The sequence below is a fragment of the Bombina bombina genome, chromosome 10 (genome assembly GCF_027579735.1).
Source record: "Bombina bombina isolate aBomBom1 chromosome 10, aBomBom1.pri, whole genome shotgun sequence".
NCBI classification, from domain to species: Eukaryota; Metazoa; Chordata; class Amphibia; order Anura; family Bombinatoridae; genus Bombina; species Bombina bombina.
In genome coordinates, this window is record NC_069508.1 from 135,891,049 (window position 1) to 135,897,048 (window position 6,000).

Consider the following 6,000-nt stretch of genomic DNA (forward strand, 5'->3'; position numbering starts at 1 on the left):
ACAGTGATACCACCCATGTATAGGTGTGTCGGGTTCTCTGGGGGCTAAAAGGCCTTAATTTTAGGAAGCGCATTCCAGTTTTTCAACTTGGAATTTTCACATCGGTCATCATGCACCCATGTCCTATTTGGGACATTTCTGAAGCTGGCCAATGGAATTTACCCCCATCAAACCATATATTTTTGAAAAGTAGACACCCTAGGGTATTTCAAATGCTGGTATTTTAACACTTTCCATGCACTAATTCAACCACCAGTCTTTGTCAAACTTTTGGGTAGTCATTTTTTTGTGTTATTTTTCACACACATTGTATTTTAGGCATGGATTCTCAGTTCCTGTTATGTGTTACTGCCAAAAAGCACCTCAATATGTGTTCAACAACATCTCCTGAGTACAGTGATACCACCTATGTATAGGTGTGTTGGGTTCTCTGGGGGCTAGAAGGCCTTATTTTTAGGAAGCGCATTCCAGTTTTTCAATTTGGAATTTTCACATCGGTCATCATGCACCCATGTCCTATTTGGGACATTTCTGAAGCCGGTCAATGAAATTTACCCCCATAAAACCATATATTTTTGAGAAGTAGACCCCCTAGGGTATTTGAAATGCTGGTATTTTCACACTTTCCATGAACTTATTTAACCACCAGTCTTTGTCAAACTTTTGGGTAGTCATTTTTTTGTGTTATTTTTCACACACATTGTACTTTAGGCATGGATTCTCAGTTCCTGTTATGTGTTACTGCCAAAAAACACCTCAATATGTGTTCAACAACATCTCCTGAGTACAGTGATACCACCCATGTATAGGTGTGTTGGGTTCTCTGGGGGCTAGAAGGCCTTATTTTTAGGAAGCGCATTCCAGTTTTTCAACTTGGAATTTTCACATCGGTCATCATGCACCCATGTCCTATTTGGGACATTTCTGAAGCCGGTCAATGAAATTTTACCCCCATAAAACCATATATTTTTGAGAAGTAGACCCCCTAGGGTATTTGAAATGCTGGTATTTTCACACTTTCCATGAACTTATTTAACCACCAGTCTTTGTCAAACTTTTGGGTAGTCATTTTTTTGTGTTATTTTTCACACACATTGTACTTTAGGCATGGATTCTCAGTTCCTGTTATGTGTTACTGCCAAAAAACACCTCAATATGTGTTCATAACATCTCCTGAGTACAGTGATACCACCCATGTATAGGTGTGTTGGGTTCTCTGGGGGCTAGAAGGCCTTATTTTTAGGAAGCGCATTCCAGTTTTTCAACTTGGAATTTTCACATCGGTCATCATGCACCCATGTCCTATTTGGGACATTTCTGAAGCCGGTCAATGAAATTTACCCCCATAAAACCATATATTTTTGAGAAGTAGACCCCCTAGGGTATTTGAAATGCTGGTATTTTCACACTTTCCATGAACTTATTTAACCACCAGTCTTTGTCAAACTTTTGGGTAGTCATTTTTTTGTGTTATTTTTCACACACATTGTACTTTAGGCATGGATTCTCAGTTCCTGTTATGTGTTACTGCCAAAAAACACCTCAATATGTGTTCAACAACATCTCCTGAGTACAGTGATACCACCCATGTATAGGTGTGTTGGGTTCTCTGGGGGCTAGAAGGCCTTATTTTTAGGAAGCGCATTCCATTTTTTACACTTCCCATTTTCACATCCCATGCACCCATGTTCTATTTAAGACATTTCTGAAGCCGGCCAATGTAATTTACCCCCATAAAACCATATATTTTTGAAAAGTAGACATCCTAGGGTATTTCAAATGCAGGTGTTTTAACACTTTCCATACACTAATTCAACCACTAGTCTTTGTCAAACTATTGGGCATTCATTTCTTTGTGTTATTTTTCACATACATTGTACTTTAGACATGGATTCACAGCTCCTGTTATGTGTTACTACCAAAGAAGACACCAATATGTGGTCACCAACATCTCCTGAGTTCAGTGATACCACCTATGCATAGGTTTGGTGGCTTGTTTGGGCGGTGCAATGCCAAATGTCTGACATGTGTTTGTGATTTTTTTTCACATTTAACATATTTTCTTTGCCTATCGTCTTTTTTGGGGGTCTTTTAACATACCCCAATTTATTTGTTTTCCATAAATGTGATTATATTTAAAAAGTTGACCCCCCAAGGTATTATACATGGAGTGGTTTGATGACTTTGATGCAACCGTTTTAGCCCAAAAAATTGGAGAAAGTATATGGTGGTAATTTTTCAATTTTCATTGTTACAGACACATTGCTTTTTTACTATGATTTAGGAGAGACTGTTGTAAGTTATTGCAAAAGAATACTTCAGGTTGTTTTCTGCAAGGCACCCTGAGTACACCTATGCCCCCCATGCATAGGTTTGCCAGGATTTTGGGAAGGTTATGTTACATGATTTTAGTTATTAAAAATGAGAGTATTTCTTCTGATAGGCCTATCTTTAGTTTGGGGCCTATCACATACCCGACTTTTATTTATTGCATTCAAAGTGTATATTTTTTAAATGTTGACACCCCAAGGTATTGTATATGGTGTGCTTTGATGCCTTTGAAGCAACCGTTTTAGCCCAAAAAATTGGAGAAAGTATATGGTGGTAATTTTTCAATTTTCATTTTTACAGACACATTGCTTTTTGACTATGATTTAGGAGAGATTGTTGTAAGTTATTGCAAAAGAATACTTCAGGTTGTTTTCTGCAAGGCACCCTGAGTACACCTATGCCCCCCATGCATAGGTTTGCCAGGATTTTGGGAAGGTTATGTTACAATTTTATGACTTGTGATTTTAGTTATTAAAAATGAGAGTATTTCTTCTGATAGGCCTATCTTTAGTTTGGGGCCTATCGCATACCCCACTTTTATTTATTGCATTCAAAGTGTATATTTTTTAAATGTTGACACCCCAAGGTATTGTATATGGTGTGCTTTGATGCCTTTGAAGCAACCGTTTTAGCCCAAAAAATTGGAGAAAGTGTATGGTGGTAATTTTTCAATTTTCATTTTTACAGACACATTGCTTTTTGACTATAATTTAGGAGAGACTGTAGTAAGTTATTACAAAAACATACTTCAGGTTGTTTTCTGCAAGGCACCCTGAGAACACCTATGTCCCCCATGCATAGGTTTGACAGGGGTTTTGGTTAAAAAAAAACAGTCCCAATTTTAGAAAAAAATAGAGTAGTGAAATGTAAAAATCTGGCACAGTAAAAGTAAAAAAAACAAAAAAACATCTAACTGTAAACATAACCAAAAAAAATATATATATATATGTAACAGCAAATGTATTTATTTTTTTAAAAATTGACCATTGTATGGTACCGCTTGAAGCAGTCCCCAATGCAGAGTGCAGGCTGTCCAGGGCAATCAGGACAGTAATATATGGTGTCCCCTCTCTTCCCCCTCTTGGTACAGACTCTGCATTTTTTTTGTGGTTTCTGCTTTGTGGCAGTAGGGGGGATTTTAAAAATAAAATGGGTAGCCCCAACTCTGCTCTCTCCCATCACCGCCCGGGGAGCAGGTGCATCATGGTACAAAATCCCCGTAATAATCTGGAGCTGAAACTGTAAAAAAGTCTTTTTAACTCTGGGGTTTGCTTTTTTGAACAACAAAAAAGCGTTGTGGGTTGCAATCTGCATTAGGTAAATTGCAACCTTTTTGTACCAGGCCCTTGTCTTCCGCATAATTAGGTAGGGCTGCAGCAGCTGATCAGCCAGATCAACCCCACCCATATGCCGGTTATAAGACTTGATGCACACTGGCTTCCTTATGATCTCAGCTCTGCCACGTACAGAAACCGCCACCGTCCTCTCTGTGTGGATGGTGGTAAGAAGGTATACATCCTTCTTGTCTCTGTACTTCAGTGCCAACAGCTCCTCTTGGCGCAGAGCTGAGGTCTCCCCCCTTCGTAGCCGGGTGCGTACAAGCTGTCCTGGGAAACCTGCGCGGTTCTTTTTAATTGTACCGCAAGCTACTGTATCAAAGCAATACAGTAGCTTGAACAAAAGGACACTTGTATAAAAATTGTCTAAGTACAAGTGATACCCTTTGTTCATTAGGGGTAATATCAGGTCCCAGACAATCTTGCCAGTGGTTCCCATATGTTCTGGGCAACCTGGAGGGTCAAGGTGGCTATCCTTTCCCTCATACACCCGGAAGGCCTGAGTATACCCAGTCTCGCTGTCACAGAGCTTATACACCTTTACCCCATATCTGGAGCGTTTGGAAGGAATATACTGCTTGAATCCCAGCCTTCCCTTATACTTCATTAGGGATTCATCAACGCATATATTCCTTCCAGGTGTATAAGCCTCTGCAAACCTGGCAGAAAAGTGGGTTATCAGGGGGCGGATTTTATACAGCCTGTCAAATTGGGGATGCTCCCTAGGGGGGCACAGGCTGTTGTCGCTGAAGTGCATGAAATGCAGAATCATTTCATACCTCTTCCTCGACATAGTCTGGGAGAAAATGGGGGTAGAGCAGATGGGGCAAGTACTCCAGTAGGAGCGAATGGAGGGTTTCTTTATGATGCCCATCAGCATAGTCAATGCCCAGAATTTTTTGAATTCTGACACATTGATGGGGGCCCATTGCTGCTTTGCCAAATATGTTCCAGGCTTTGCAGCACGGAACTGATGGGCATATAAATTAGTTTGGGCGACAATGTTCCCCAATATATCATCGCCCAGAAACACTTCCAGAAACTGCTGGGGGCTAAAACCTGCCACATCTATATTTATGCCAGCATTTGCTGTGAAGGGTGGGATATCTGGCCTCTGGAGATGAGGCGTTACCCACTCTTCAGCAGCAATGGCAGCAACACGCCTCCTTCTGGCAGGGGGGCTAGCAGGGGGGCTGGCAGGGGGGGGTAGCAGGGGGGCTGGCAGGGGGGCTAGCAGCCACAGATACATCACTATCAGTTGAGACTGCATCTAGTGATGTATCTGAGCACATGGCAGGGTCAAAATTGGGGTCTGAGTCAGAAATAGAGGCATCTGACTCTGACGCAAGGATGGCATACGCCTCCTCAGCACTATATCTTTTCTGTGACATTTTTGTATCTGTCACAGAAAACAATTACTAAAAAAAATTAAATTAACTAAATTAATTAACTAAATTAACTAGCAAAAAAGTACAGCTATGCTACTGCCAGTGATTTATAGCGATCACTGGCAAGCTAGGGGTTAATGGCTCTGAAAATTAAATTAAATTAACTAAATGTTTCTGAAAAGAGCCTTTGGGTTTTTAAAAAATTACAACAACAAAATTAACCCCTAAAAAAATGCACAGACAGCAAAAAAGTACAGCTATGCAACTGCCAGTGATTTATAGCGATCACTGGCAAGCTAGGGGTTAATGGCTCTGAAAATTAAATTAAATTAACTAAATGTTTCTGAAAAGAGCCTTTGGGTTTTTAAAAAATTACAAAAACAAAATTAACCCCTAAAAAAAATGCACAGACAGCAAAAAAGTACAGCTATGCAACTGCCAGTGATTTATAGCGATCACTGGCAAGCTAGGGGTTAATGGCTCTGAAAATTAAATTAAATTAACTAAATTAATTAACTAAATTAACTAGCAAAAAAGTACAGCTATGCTACTGCCAGTGATTTATAGCGATCACTGGCAAGCTAGGGGTTAATGGCTCTGAAAATTAAACTAAATTAACTAAATGTTTCTGAAAAGAGCCTTTGGGTTTTTAAAAAATGACAACAACAAAATTAACCCCTAAAAAAATGCACAGACAGCAAAATGCAGCAAAAAAAAGTGCACCTATGCTACTGCCAGTGATATATAGTGATCACTGGCAAGCTAGGGGTTAATGGCTCTGAAAATTAAATTAAATTAACTAAATGTTTCTGAAAAGAGCCTTTGGGTTTTTAAAAAATTACAACAACAAAATTAACCCCTAAAAAAATGCACAGACAGCAAAATGCAGCAAAAAAAAAGTGCACCTATGTTACTGCCAGTGATATATAGTGATCACTGGCAAG